Source organism: Lactuca saligna, chromosome 5 (assembly GCF_052625555.1).
Source record: "Lactuca saligna cultivar CGN05327 chromosome 5, ASM5262555v1, whole genome shotgun sequence".
Taxonomy (NCBI): domain Eukaryota; kingdom Viridiplantae; phylum Streptophyta; class Magnoliopsida; order Asterales; family Asteraceae; genus Lactuca; species Lactuca saligna.
Genome location: NC_136421.1, coordinates 30,117,569 through 30,133,073, shown reverse-complemented (window position 1 = coordinate 30,133,073; position 15,505 = coordinate 30,117,569).

The window sequence follows — 15,505 nt, the reverse complement described above, 5'->3', positions numbered from 1 at the left end:
CTACACGAAACATCGTGAGTATTCACGCACTCCCCTATTTTCGGTTTTTATGTTTTGGGGTGGAAAAGCATGTCCAGAAAAACTATTGTTTGCTTGTTGTATTTAAATTGAATTGTATCAAACATGATTGCCATTGTATTGCTATGTTTCTTTATGTATGTTTATGCAACACGGAACATGAGAACTTATCGTACTAAGGCCCTTCCCTTATCTCTAACCATTAACTCTTTGAGCCAATGGTCATTATGGATAGCGCTATTAGGAATTGACAACTCCTCACTCGCCTGAATCGTTGGAGTGCATGATACCATATTCATCTATGGAACGATAAGCATAGATCTCGATAGGGCTTCAGTCATAGGTTTGGTTGAGACTCATTGTTTGCTCATACACATACAAACTCGTTTCTCGTTATAGCAATAAACTTGTATTCCTTAATAGCAATCAACTTGTTTATCATTAAAGCAATGTACTTGTATTTACGAAAAGCCTTGTTGTACGCTCGATTTTATAAACTTGTGAACTCACCAACTATTTTCATAGTTGACGCTCGTTTTACATGCTTTTTCAGGAAATAGTTAGTAAGTGGATGTAAAGATTCATCATCATAGAGCATGCTGCATCGTGTTGAAGCTATTTTGAAGTTATATTTTGAACAATGTTATTTTGAAAAACTTGTATTTTGTTTCTTTTGAAGCTATGGGTTGTAAAATTTAAATACTACTATGGTGATGTATCTTTATCTTTTGCAATGAAACCGTTAGTGAGCTCCCCCAAACTACCACATACCATACAATACATATAAACACATACTGGGCCTTGCCCACTGCATCGGACCGAAGTCCGGAAACTACATCGGACCAAAGTCCGGAACTAACCAGGGCCTTGCCCTCTGCATCGGATCGAAATCCGGAACTACTGAGGCCTTGCCTCCTGCATCGGACCATAGTCCGGAACTAACTGCATCGGACCGAAGTCCGGAACTGACTGCATCGGACAGAAGTCTGGAACTACTGAACATAGCATCACATCAGCATATCAACTAACATGGGCACATATATAGCATACTATATCGAGCTGTAACCCGAAACACATAACACAGAAATCCTGTTTGAGCCATGAAGGCATCAAACATACTAAAATCTGCATTGGACGGAAGTCCGGAAACTACTACTAGCTAAACGGGCCGGCATTGTGGCCTTAGACCCGTTCCTACTGAAAGGAAACTCACCTCGTGATCTGGCTGTTGAGTGTGTGGCTCCGGGAACTATCTGCTGTTGCTCCGGTATCTCCCCGGCTACAATTCCACAAATACACTCAATCAAATACTAATAACTGTATTGGGGTAAAATGACTCTTTTACCCCTGGCTAAAGTCAACTCTCCTGGTCAAAGTCAACTTTACAGTTGACTTGACTTGCCGAGTTGGGCCACCAACTCGCCTAGTCCCTACTCTCATTTCTCAACCCTGCTCGCTGCTACTCGTCGAGTATGGCATACACTCGACGAGTTCCCATTCTATATCAACGCTCAGGTCATCTGCATCCGACTCGCCGATTCGTATGAACAACTCGACGAGTTGTTCTTGAATCATAAGAAGATTGCCTTGGACTCGCCGAGTTGTATGAACAACTCGTCGAGTCCCTCCATTGCTGAGTCTAACCTCTAACTCACTGAGTCCATACACTACTCACTGGTCCCCACTCGGAATCACTCAAAGGGGAAGAATCGGGGACTCGCGACTCGACTCGCCGAGTCCGAAGAACGACTCGCCGAGTCTCATGCATGCAACTTCTAAAAACTCGATTCTGGTCAAAACCACTGCATACAATATATAGATCTGAGCTCCTAAGGCTGGTTAACCATGTAAAGTTCCCAACTTTACGTGTACAAAAGCATACAAAAGGGTATAAAGGCTAGAAAGGCACTTGGAAGAGTAGATCTAGGGCTATCATGCAAAATGGCTCCATAAAGTTGATAGATCTACGTTTTTGGAACTGAAACATGGCTAGATTCGAAAGCTAATCCATCCAATATGATTTCTCTACTATAAAGAAGCTAAAGAATGGGCTAAATATGCTTATAAAGGGGAATCTATCAACAAAACGGGAAGAAACTGATCATTACCTCAAAGTACTCTGAGATGGGTGCAAGGACTTGGATCTTCTTCTTCTTCTTTGGATTTAGCCTTCTTCTTCTCTTCAAAACTTCAAGAATTACACCAAGAATGCTCAAAAACTCAATGGGATGATTAGGGTTTGCTTAGATAACGTTTTGAGGATGAAAGAGGCGAGTTTGGGGATGATAAGGTGGTTTAAATAGGGCGCAAACCCGGGGATTTAAGGTTTCTACCTGGCAGGCCGACTCGCCGAGTCGCCGATCTATAAGCTGATCAAAAACGCGACCCTACTCGACGAGTCGGGACATAGAATCGCCGAGTTCCTCTACAAACTTCAAAAATAAATACTATAAAAGCAATGTACCAGAGACGGGTCGTTACAACTCTCCCCCACTTGACTCAGACTTCATCCTCGAAGTCTGCTGCTGCTGAATCTGCAAATAACTCGGGATAATGTTCTCTCATCTCATCTTCGTCCTCCCACGTCCACTGAGACCCTTTCCGGTGCTCCCACTGCACCTTCACTAGCTGAATTACCTTGTTCCTCAAGGTCTTTGCCTTCCGATCCAGAATCGCGACCGGCCTCTCAATATAATTCAAGCTGCTATCAACCTGAATATCCTCTAAAGGAACAACTGCTGACTCATCCACCAAACACTTCCTCAACTGAGACACATGGAAAGTGTTGTAGATCTGGCTAAGCTTTGCTGAAAGATCCAACCGATAAGCAACCCGACCCACCCGGGCTAAAACCCTGAAAGGACCAATGAACATGGGGCCTAGCTTCCCCCTCTTCCGAAACTTGATGACACCCTTCCAAGGTGAGACCTTCAGAAGGACCATGTCGCCTACCCACAACTCTAAATCTGAACACCTCCTATCGGCGTAGCTCTTCTGCCGACTCTGCGCAGTCTGTAGTCTACCACGAACCTGCTGAATCAACTCGGTTGTCTTGAGCACCACCTCCGTGCTCCCAATAACCCGCTGACCGACCTCGCCTCAACAAATCGGGGTCCTGCACTTCCTCCCACAAAGCATCTCAAAGGGAGGTCAATCAATGCTCGCATGATAACTGTTGTTATACGAAAATTCCGCTAACGGAAGATACGTATCCCAACTGCCCCCGAAATCTAGAACACATGCCCGGAGCATGTCCTCAAGAGTCTGAATCGTCCTCTCACTTTGCCCATCCGTCTGAGGGTGGAAAGCGGTGCTGAAATGAAGACGAGTACGCATCTCGTCATGGAACCGCCTCCAGAATCTGGATGTAAAACGGACGTCTCGGTCTGACACCACTGATACCGGCACTCCATGACGTGCAACTATCTCCTGCACATAGATATCGGCTAACTTTTCCGCTCATATGCTCTCCTGGATCGGTATGAAAGGAGCACTCTTCGTCAACCGATCCACTACCACCCAAATCGAATCTACCCCACGTGCGGTCCTAGGAAGTTTAGTGATAAAATCCATGGTGATGTCGTCCCATTTCCACACGGGAATGTCTAACGGCTACATCTTGCCATGAGGCCTCTGATGTTCTGCCTTGACCTTCCTGCAGGTCAGGCATCTCTCTACATACCAAGCGACATCCCGCTTCATGTAGGGCCACCAATAATCGAGTCGAAGATCTCTATACATCTTCGTCGCCCTTGGGTGGATAGAAAATTGAGACTTATGAGCCTCTTCCATCAACACCTGCCGTACTCCGCCCGCGTACGGTACCCACACTCTCCCATGGAGGGTCAACAACCCCCAACTATCATAATCGAACGCAACTACTCGACCCACAATCCTCTCACACTTCTGCTTCTCTTCCTTGAGGCCCTCAACCTGAGCCTCCCTTATCCGTTCCAACAACTGAGTGATCACTGTCATCCTCAGACATAAGTCTCTGATAGGAGCTGCTGTCACCCTTCGGCTCAAGGTGTCGGCCACTACGTTGGCCTTCCTTGGATGGTAAAGGATTTCACAATCATAATCCTTCAGCACATCCAACCATCTCCGCTGCCTCATGTTTAGACTCGGCTGATCCATAAGGTATATCAGACTCTTATGATCCGTGTAGATAGTATAACGGACCCCATAAAGATAATGTCTCCAAATCTTGAGGGCAAACACAACTGCCCCCAGCTCTAAATCGTGTGTAGGATAGTTAGCCTCGTGAGGCTTCAACTGTCTCGAGGCGTAAGCTATCACATGCCCCCGTTGCATCAACACTGCTCCCATACCTGTGATTGAGGCATCACAGTAAACTACAAAATCCTCTATTCCCTCTGGTAGGGAAAGAATCGGAGCCTCGCATAACCTCTGCCTTAGGGTCTCGAATGCCGCCTGCTGCTCAGACCCCTAACGAAACACCACCGACTTCCTAGTCAGTCGGGTGAGCGGTACTGCTATCTTGGAGAAATCCTGAATGAATCTCCTGTAGTACCCTGCCAAACCTAGGAAGCTCCGAATCTCGGATGGAGACCTCGGGACTTCCCACTGCATCACGGCCTCTATCTTGGCCGGATCTACCAATATACCCTTCTGGTTGATGAGGTGACCAAGGAACTGCACCTCACGCAACCAAAACTCGCACTTGGAGAACTTTGCGAAAAGCCTCTCCCTTCTCAAAACTTCTAGCACCTCCCTCAAGTGCTCCTCATGCTGCTCCTGAGTCTTGGAATACACCAAGATATCATCTATGAATACTATCACATACCGATCCAACATCGGTCTGCATACGCAATTCATGAGGTCCATCAATGCGGCTGGAGCATTAGTGAGCCCAAAAGGCATCACTACAAACTCATAATGACCATATCGGGTCCTCAAAGCACTCTTCTGCACATCTTCGCCTCGAACTCGCATCTGGTGATATCCGGAGCGTAAATCGATCTTGGAGAACCAAGACGCCCCCTGAAGCTGATCAAACAAATCATCTATCCTCAGGAGGGGGTAACGGTTCTTCACCGTTACCTTATTCAGATCCCGGTAGTCAATGCACATATGGTGTGACCCATCCTTCTTTTTCACAAACAGGATCGGCGCTCCCCAGGGTGAACTACTTGGCCGTAAAAAACCCTTGTCTAGCAACTCCTACAGCTGCGTAGACAACTCCTGCATCTCAGGGGGAGCTAACCGATACGGTGCCTTGGCTATCGGAGCCGCACCAGGAATTAGGTCGATCCCAAACTCGACCTGTCTCTCGGGAGGTATTCCCGGTAAATCCTCTGGGAATACATCCGAAAAGTCTCGCACTATCGGAACGTCGCCAACTGTTGTCTTGCCCTTCTCTCGGGCATCCATAACATAAGCTACATAACCGGCGCAACCCTGCTGAACATAGCGTCTCGCCCTCGCGGCTGAACAAAGAACTGGTCCACGTTGTGGCCTCTCGCCCTGAATCACTAACTCTCCCCCACTGGGAGTGCGAACCCTCACTAGCTGTAACTCGCAATCAATCACGGCCCCGTTGGGACTCAACCAATCCATGCCCACTATAACTTTATTCCCTCGTAGGGGAATAGGGACCAAATCCACCAAAAACTGCTCGTCGAACAACTGAAGAGAACATCCTCTATGTACCCTGGCGACCCTCACGATCCTGTCATCTGCTATCTCGACCTCTAGTGGACAATCCAGCTCCCCTGGAGCTCTACTAAATCTCTTGCTAAGCGTTAGCGATACAAACGATCGTGTAGCCCCTGAATCAAATAATACTGTAGCAGAGATTCCGTTCACAGAGAACGACCCTATACAAAACATATAACCATAAGCAATATTCAATAATAATAAAGAGATGAAGGGAAAAAAATACATACCCGTCACCACATCAGGAGTTGCTCGTGCCTCCTCTGTTGTCATCTGAAAAGCTCGACTCCTTGCCACTGGTGCCTCTACTCGGCCCTGCCGGCCATCTGTAATCCTCAAAGTAGCAGGGGCAGGTGCAACCACCTTCCCTTCTGCAGCTAAACTCGAACACTAGGACTTTTTATGTTCCATCTGATTGCACTGGAAGCAAATCAGATCTGATGCTGCAATAGCGGTAGCAGGACCCGTACAATCCCTACTCAAATGTCCAGTTCGACCGCACTTGTAGCAGCCAGAACTCCCTGCCTTGCACACCCCGTCGTGCAATCTCCCACACTTGCCACATCGACCGTGGCTCTGCTGACTCCTGGATCTGTGATCTGAAACCTTGGGCTTTTTGCCCGAACTGCCTGTACCCAGAACCGCCTCCGGTTTCCTCTTCTTCTCCATCTCAATGTCAATCTCCCTCTCTCGAGCCCTAGCAATCATGTCATCCAGCGTTTTACAGCTAGACCGGCTCACAAACTGGCGGATATCGCTCCGAAGCATCTCATGATAACGGACCTTCTTCATTTCCTCATCAGCTGCATACTGAGGAACGAGAAGAGCCATCTCCCTGAACTTAGCGGTGATCTCCGCTACTGTCTCTGTAGTCTGGGTGAGGTCCTGAAACTCCCTGGCTAACTGTTGCACCTCAATAACCGGTGCAAACTCCACCCTGAACCTGGTGGAGAAATCAGTCCAGGTCATGGCATCTAATGCTGCATCATCTCCAATAGTATGTCCGACCTCCTCCCAACAATCTCGTGCCCTGTCCTTCAGGAGACAGGATGCCAATCTAACCTTGTCCCCCTCGGGACACCTGCTTGTGCGGAAAGCGTTGGCCACATCCGCCAACCATCTAGTACTCGCTATGGGGTCCCGCGCCCCATGGTAGTCTGGAGCTCCACATGCCTTGAACTCCCTGAACGTAAGTGTGCGCGACCCCATCATGGCCGCAATCTCGGCACGGAAGGTGCCCAATCTCTCATCCATCAGCTCTAGAACACCCTCCTTGATCGAACCGAAGATCACAGGAGTCTGCTCCAGTATGATGCGGGTAACCTCAGAAGAAAGAAACTCTCTGGTCTGCTCATCCAACTGCCCGGCCTCCGAGCCTGATCCTGATCCTGATCCCCCTCCGGCATCTGAACTGCCGACTGTTGGCCTCAAACGCAAAACTACCATTCTGAAACAAATCATAGCAACATCAGAAAACTGAAATATCTCAAGGGATCACTGATACCAATACTAGTTTCCTGGTCTTGTCTTGGCCTTCCTTGATTCGAGTACGGATCCTCTGATTTCAGTAGTACGGGCCCATACTACCTTCCACATCTATCCGTACTTTCCTCAAGAACTTCCTTGATTCCACCAAGTCACCTCTACTACTACCGATTTCTGCTACTCTCATCCTAGGCTTTCCCTAGGGAAATCTCTGACTTTATTCAAAACAGCCCTCAGCTGTTGAAGGTCTCCTTGTAACAATAATTAGTCATCACCTGAATACCATCACATATGATGAGGCTCAGATAATCCTTCGAGTAAAAGACTCGTCCCTACAATGGTTAGACTCAAACAAGAGTTGCGCAATAGAGCCAAATGCAACACTCTGAGATTATTCAATCCTGATCACATGTGATGTGATGTATTCACCTAATGGCTAACTCCTGTTACTCAGACTCCCACGAAGCACGAAGCAAACAGCATTCAGATACAGGAAGTTACTCAAGCAAATCTATCCTCATAACGATATACTGTCCTAGCATACAATGCTAAGCTCATACTATCAGCCATAACCTAAACAGGCTATCCTACTACTGTCTACTCAATACTAGCATGCAATTCTTGTAAAGCTGAAACACATAAAGCATGCACATAAGGCATCCTCCTAGATCCTTAGTCCTATTCTAGCATACTGTTCTACTGAACTAAAACTGATAAACATAAGATAACATGTATGGGTAATTTGGGAGTACTTACTTGAGCTCGGTTGACCGCATACGCCACACCATTTTCTTTTTATCAAACCTCTTATTATTTTTTTAATTCTTTTTCAAAATCATTTTTCAAAAACATTTTTCCTTTGAAAATCTTTACCGTTTCCTTAGTTTGAGTTTAGACACAACCGAAAGTGTATCCAAATCCCTCAAACCAAGGCTCTGATACCAACTTGAAACATCCTAAAATACGACCCAAAAATTTTTGTTTAATAATTACTAAAAACACCATGATAAAATCATAAGGTAAAACTCGTACGTCAATATCTCACAAACAAAAGTAAAGTGTTATGAGTAAACTGTATCAAGACTGTAGCAATCACATCTATGAAAAACCAAAACAACTCCCAGGACAGCTGAAGTTGTGGTGTGTGCGATGCCATCAACTCGAACTCTTCCCTTTGCTTGCGGAAGTACCTGAAACCAAAACTGAAACTGTAAGCACGGAGCTTAGTGAGCTACCCCAAACTACCACATACCATACAATACATATAAACACATACTGGGCCTTGCCCACTGCATCGGACCGAAGTCCGGAAACTACATCGGACCAAAGTCCGGAACTAACCAGGACCTTGCCCTCTGCATCGGATCGAAATCCGGAACTACTGAGGCCTTGCCTTCTGCATCGGACCAAAGTCCGGAACTAACTGCATCGGACCGAAGTCCGGAACTGACTGCATCGGACAGAAGTCCGGAACTACTGAACATAGCATCACATCAGCATATCAACTAACATGGGCACATATATAGCATACTATATCGGGCTGTAACCTAAAACACATAACACAAAAACCCTTTTTGAGCCACGAAGGCATCAAACATACTAAAATCTGCATCGGACCGAAGTCTGGAAACTACTACTAGCTAAACGGGCCGGCATTGTGGCCTTAGACCCGTTCCTACTGAAAGGAAACTCACCTCGTGATCTGGCTGCTAAGTGTGTGGCTCCGGGAACTATCTGCTGCTGCTCCGGTATCTCCCCGGCTACAATTCCACAAATACACTCAATCAAATACTAATAACTGTATTGGGGTAAAATGACTCTTTTACCCCAGACTAAAGTTAACTCTCCTGGTCCTAGTCAACTTTACAGTTGACCTGACTCGCCGAGTTGGGCCGCCAACTCGTCGAGTCCCTACTCTCATTTCTCAACCCTGCTCGCTGCTACTCGTCGAGTATGTCATACACTCGACGAGTTCCCATTCTATATCAACACTCAGGTCATCTGAATCCAACTCGCCGAGTCGTATGAACAACTCGACGAGTTGTTCTTGAATCATAAGAAGATTTCCTTGGACTCGCTGAGTTGTATGAACAACTCGTTGAGTCCTTCCATTACTGAGTCTAACCTCTAACTCACTGAGTCCATACACTACTCACTGGTCCCCACTCGGAATCACTCAAAGGGGAAGAATCGGGGACTCGCGACTCGACTCGCCGAGTCCGAAGAACGACTCGCCGAGTCTCATGCATGCAACTTCTAAAAACTCGATTCTGGTCAAAACCACTGCATACAATATATAGATCTGAGCTCCTAAGGCTGGTTAACCATGTAAAGTTCCCAACTTTACGTGTACAAAAGCATACAAAAGGGTATAAAGGCTAGAAAGGCACTTGGAAGAGTAGATCTAGGGCTATCATGCAAAATGGCTCCATAAAGTTGATAGATCTACGTTTTTGGAACTGAAACATGGCTAGATTCGAAAGCTAATCCATCCAATATGATTTCTCTACTATAAAGAAGCTAAAGAATGGGCTAAATATGCTTATAAAGGGGAATCTATCAACAAAACGGGAAGAAACTGATCATTACCTCAAAGTACTCTGAGATGGGTGCAAGGACTTGGATCTTCTTCTTCTTCTTTGGATTTAGCCTTCTTCTTCTCTTCAAAACTTCAAGAATTACACCAAGAATGCTCAAAAACTCAATGGGATGATTAGGGTTTGCTTAGATAACGTTTTGAGGATGAAAGAGGCGAGTTTGGGGCTGATAAGGTGGTTTAAATAAGGCGCAAAACCGGGGATTTAGGGTTTCTACCTGGCAGACCGACTCGCCGAGTCCCGAATATGGACTCGCCGAGTCGCCGATCTATAAGCTGATCAAAAACGCGACCCTACTCGACGAGTCAGGACATAGAATCGCCGAGTTCCTCTACAAACTTCAAAAATAAATACTATAAAAACAACGTACCAGAGACGGGTCGTTACAGTTAACATGTTTAATTGAATGGATCAGAAATCTACACGTAACCAATATGTTTAAGTATACATGTTGTGAATTTAAAAGCCAACCCAATCTTTTTGGTAATTGGGTTAAAATTGGGTCGACATGTTTATTGTTTTCTCAACCAACTTGTTTAATAAATAGACTAAACACGGATTGACCCATTTAATATTCTAAAAAACTCTTAATAATTAAATAATCATTCAAATACAATTTAAGAAAACTAAAAAACTTCAATAATTGTTCAAATTTGAAAATAATACAATCATAAGGCTATCACTTCATTAAACACAAATAAAATATTTACCACCATAAAACGACTATCATTTCATTAAGCACAAATAAAATATTTACCACCATAAAACATTATGAATGTTTAATTTCTAAAATTTTTGCAACTTAATTTTCACTTTTACAAACTCACTTCCAATAACGTTTACTAACCAACATTTTGTTTGAAACCATAAATAATCAAAATACAATAATCAGTTAAATAATAATAATACAAAATAAGCAAAATTTAAAAATATTTTAAAAAATTAAACCATTGGCGGGTTGTAGCAAGTCAGAAATTTAAAATCTAATCAAATCCATTTAATTAAATGGAACGAGTTGACCCGTTTACATAAATGGTTGAAAATCTCAACTCAACCTATTAATTACTAGGTTGGGTTCATATTTAATTAACATCTTTGAGTTGAGATTGCCAACCCTATGGGCCATTGACCTTGAAGTGCTTAAAAATATCATTTGGATGTTGAACTTACTCACTAATATATACTTATTCCCCTTCAACACACACACACACCCATATTGTAACGCCCGTAGATCCGGGCTAGTCAATTAGAGACGTTAAGCGTTAAAAATGACTTTTTGATGGAAGATTATTTTGAAGGAATAATCTTAATTAAGTTATAGTATATGTTACAAGGTTTCCGTGCATATAAAGAACGCCGGAATCCGAGTTATAACGAAGAAGTTATGACCTATCGAAGTTTCGCGACAGAACCGGCACGACACAGCGCGACGTAAAAAGTGAATTTACGTTAGAGCGATATTTAGCCTTAGCAATCTAAATGAAAGTCGTAGAATACGTTAAACCATGAGCGTGCATAAAAAGAACGCCCAAATCTGACTTTGTATGAGGAAGTTATGATTTTTCGAAGTTTCGACTTAGCAGTACGCAGCCTGAATGCTCGATTTGAGACCGAGCGGTTTTAGCCGAAACAATCTAAATGAGAATTGAAGATCTCATTAATTGTAGTAAAACGATAAAAAGATAGGCGAAAATGGACGTCGGATGAAGAAGTTATGATTTTATAACGGAGTTTTCCTGTCCCCGCCTACTAAAAATAAATAATAAAAATAAAGTCAAAATTAGCCAACGAAGTCTAAACGAAAGTTGTAGATCGTAGTCTCACCTACGCGGGGATATAATGAACGTCGAAAACGGAGTTCGTATGAGGAAGATATGAATTTTTGAAGTTTATTAAATATTTTCGATATTTAATTTAATTATAAATTAATCGATATTATCCATGGGGGGAGTCAGCGATCTGATCCACGTTACGCCCAACGTAATGTGAAGTTACGCCCAGCGTAAATGGGATTCCAGCCCCCTATAAAAGGGTGCCGAGGGCAACCGACTTCTTTTGCTCATTTCTTTCCGTTTTCTCGCGTTTTTGCATCGTTTTTCGTGCAAGAATTATCCTGAAGCCCCGGTATCATTCCCGAGCCCCGAAGCAAGTCCCGAGGCTCCGAAGATCCCGAGAAGTGAAATTCCCGAGCCGAAGCTCTGCCCGCGAGGAGCCCGGTTTTTGTGAAGATCTTCCAGATCTACCGAAGAATACTACTTCTACAAGCCGTAGTGCTGTCCGATCATCTTCTGATCAAGTGAGTGTGTAGTTACTTTCTTCTAACGCATAATTATGAAGTATTTTATACGAAATACGTGTTATGTGTATATATATATTGTGGTTTATATGTGTGAGTGTGTAGTTACTTTCTTCTAACACATAAATATTAAGTATTTGATATAAAATACATGCTATGTGTATAATATAAAGTTGTTTATATGTGTGGGTGTATAGTCCCTTTCATAAACATGAGTATAATACAAGTATTGTTTGAATGTATTAAGTATATGTTTGGGTGAGTGTGTGGTTACTTTCTTCTAACGCATAATTATGAAGTATTTTATACGAAATACGTGTTATGTGTTTATATATTCTTGTTTATTTGAGATGAGTCTGAAATGGATGTTTATTATATAGGTATTAAATGAGTTAATATGTATATGTATTTTATATCTACAAATATGTTGGGTAGAACATGGGTAGATGAATTAGATGATGTGTGATGATAATTAGGTGATGAGAAATAGGTGATGATAATTAGGTGATGAGAAATAGGTGATGATAGAAAGGTGATGGGAAATAGGTGATGATAAATATGTGATGTGAGATGACAGGAGATACCATAACCTTGACCGGCGAGGTGGCAATTTGGCGATGTAGTCATCTACCAGAGTATAGATGGCGACCACGGACTATTCTAGATGACCCCGTGGAAACACCAGCAGGCTCATAACCTGTAGGTGATGAATTACGAGTCCAGGCGATGTTGTGGCTACGTATTCATGCGATGATACTCTAACCCTTACTATGAATTACGAGTCTAGGCGATGTTGTGGCTATGTATTCATGCGATGATAGTCTAACCCTTATAATGACTTACGAGTCCAGGCGATGTTGTGGCTATGTATTCATGCGATGATAGTCTAACCCTTATTATGACTTACTAGTCCAGACGATGTTGTGACTACGTATTCATGCGATGATCCTTAGGAAAAAGTCCTTAGGAATAAAACTACAAGGAAATGTGATGTAAGGAGATGAGAGGTAAATACGATGTAGGAGATGACCCTTAGGATAATTCCTTAGGGAAGGTACTTAAGAAATAAATGGAGATAACGGGGATGAGTAATTGGGTTGATTGTTTGATGATTTAATATATATATATATATATATATATATATATATATATATATATATATATATATATATATATATATATATGATATAATATTGTGGGTTGAAAACCCTATATTCTCACCAGGCTCCCAAGCCTGACCCACTCAGTTTAATTGTATCACAGGTATCGATACGAAGCTGCTTTGCACTGAGAGATTAAAGGAGATGTAAATCATTAGTGTAATTGAATGTAAGTTCTGTTTATGCTTATATGTCTGTATCAGAACATGACATCCCGATGTTTTATTATTAAATAAAAATACATTCTCTTTGAGAGATGTTTTGATAAGTTATTATCATATCTTGTTTTGGGAACAAATTCCGCAACCGTTTTCTTTAAAAGATTACTTTGATTTTATAAAACAAAGCATAAACAAATCGGTCTTTTCTGGCCGTGAAAATGGGGATGTCACACACACACATACACACACACACACACACATATATATATATATATTGCATCATTGATATTCAATCTTAATTAAGATTTGTAAACTTTTTTTTTCGGCTTTGTCCTCCAAATATCTAACTCAACATTAATCTTAGTCCCAACCATTGCCATTAAAATCATCTAATCAACAAAAACATGCACCATGAAACCCTCATTGAATTTGAAGAAAAAACATGTCTATGATGAAAATGAATGCGTAAAGGTTAAGTAGTCGATCTTTGATGAAGCCAAAATTCTATAGGGAAATGCTTCATTTCCCAAACCAAAAACATGTTGTAGACCAACAATAAATATTGCAAATGGCCTTGATATATCACCATGTCACATTTTGAGCTTAGAGTTTCTTCCAAATCGTATCCAATGGTATACAATCATATCCTTTCTCGAAGTCATTAAACAATGCATGTAGATCTCTATTCTTTTTATATTTGCTTATCCATAAGGTATCTAAGGTTGTTAATCGCCTCGATCATGGACAACCTTGATATGAAAGTTGAATTTGATTTTTAGATTTAGTTTTTACTTAGTGCAACCTACCTTCGTCACTATCTCATATTGTTTTGTAGTAGGAATAAGTAACTTCATACCACAATAGGTACCACTTACCATAGCTTTGGACTTCTCCTTTATTGAAGTGTCGTTTGACCATAATATATCAACATAAATTCTAATAAATGTTTTTTTTTTGAGTATCAAACTTTTATGAATATTATAAATGATTTTAACTATCAATTTTTTATTAATATTTTCAGTTTCAAATAAAACTTGTTTTGCAAAAATTATTGGGAAAATGACTTAAGAGGGTAATTATTTGTTTGGTTTGTTTTCAGTAGGTCACTTTTTTTTTGTATCTAATATACCATTTAACTTGTTGTTTGTGTTCACATTAACTATTGTGACCGGCTATCACTTGTTATTGAAGGTTTCCGGTCTCTTTCTCCTCTCCGACAACTCTCCGGTCACCTTCTCCGGCGAGATTCCGATGAACATGAATATTCCGGCGAGTTATTAGCAAATGTTCTTGTTTGTCAAATCTGGAAAATCTCTTGAACATTATCACATCATAACCCACACACAATGAAAACTGAAAACTGAAATTGTGTTTGTGTATGAGAATCAAAAGCTGAAATTCTTTTTTGGGGTTTTCGTTTGAACAAGATGGCAAAATCTAAAATCGAAATCAAAAACTGAAACGCCTTCCAGATCCAAGATCGAGCTTAACAAATCGTGTTCAGAAAAAGGAAAGGGAGAACTCGAACACGAAACCTGCTTGTTTTCTAAAACCCGACACACACTTTAACCAACTGTTTGCTTTCTGGACCTTCAAACTCGCGGATGAACACACTATGTGTTCTTGAACATGAACCCAGAAATTAAACATGAACCCGTTATGTGTTCTATGTGTTCTTGAACATGAACCCAGAAATTAAGCATAAACGAAGAACTCGAACACTGAAATCGTTTTCAAAACAAGATGTGTATGTGTGGAAAATTGAGAATCGTAGGTATTCTACTTATTTTCAGATCTGGAAAATAGAGAAGAAGAGCCCTAATTGATTGCAGATCTTGACTAATCTATATGTTTTCTCTTTCTTGAATCGGTCTTCAACTCTCCCTCTCTAGAAACAAACAAACACAAGAACTTTTGAGTTCCATCGATGAACTTCATCTCTCTAAAAAAAGAACACATTTACACACACAAATCGATTTCCACTTGTATTAGATCTGTTTTGGAGACATGAAGAGGTTCCCATCAGATTTGAGTTTCTCAGATCCGACCTAGAACTCGCCGTAATGTTCATGTTCATCGGAATCTCACCGGAGAAAGTGACAGAGAGGA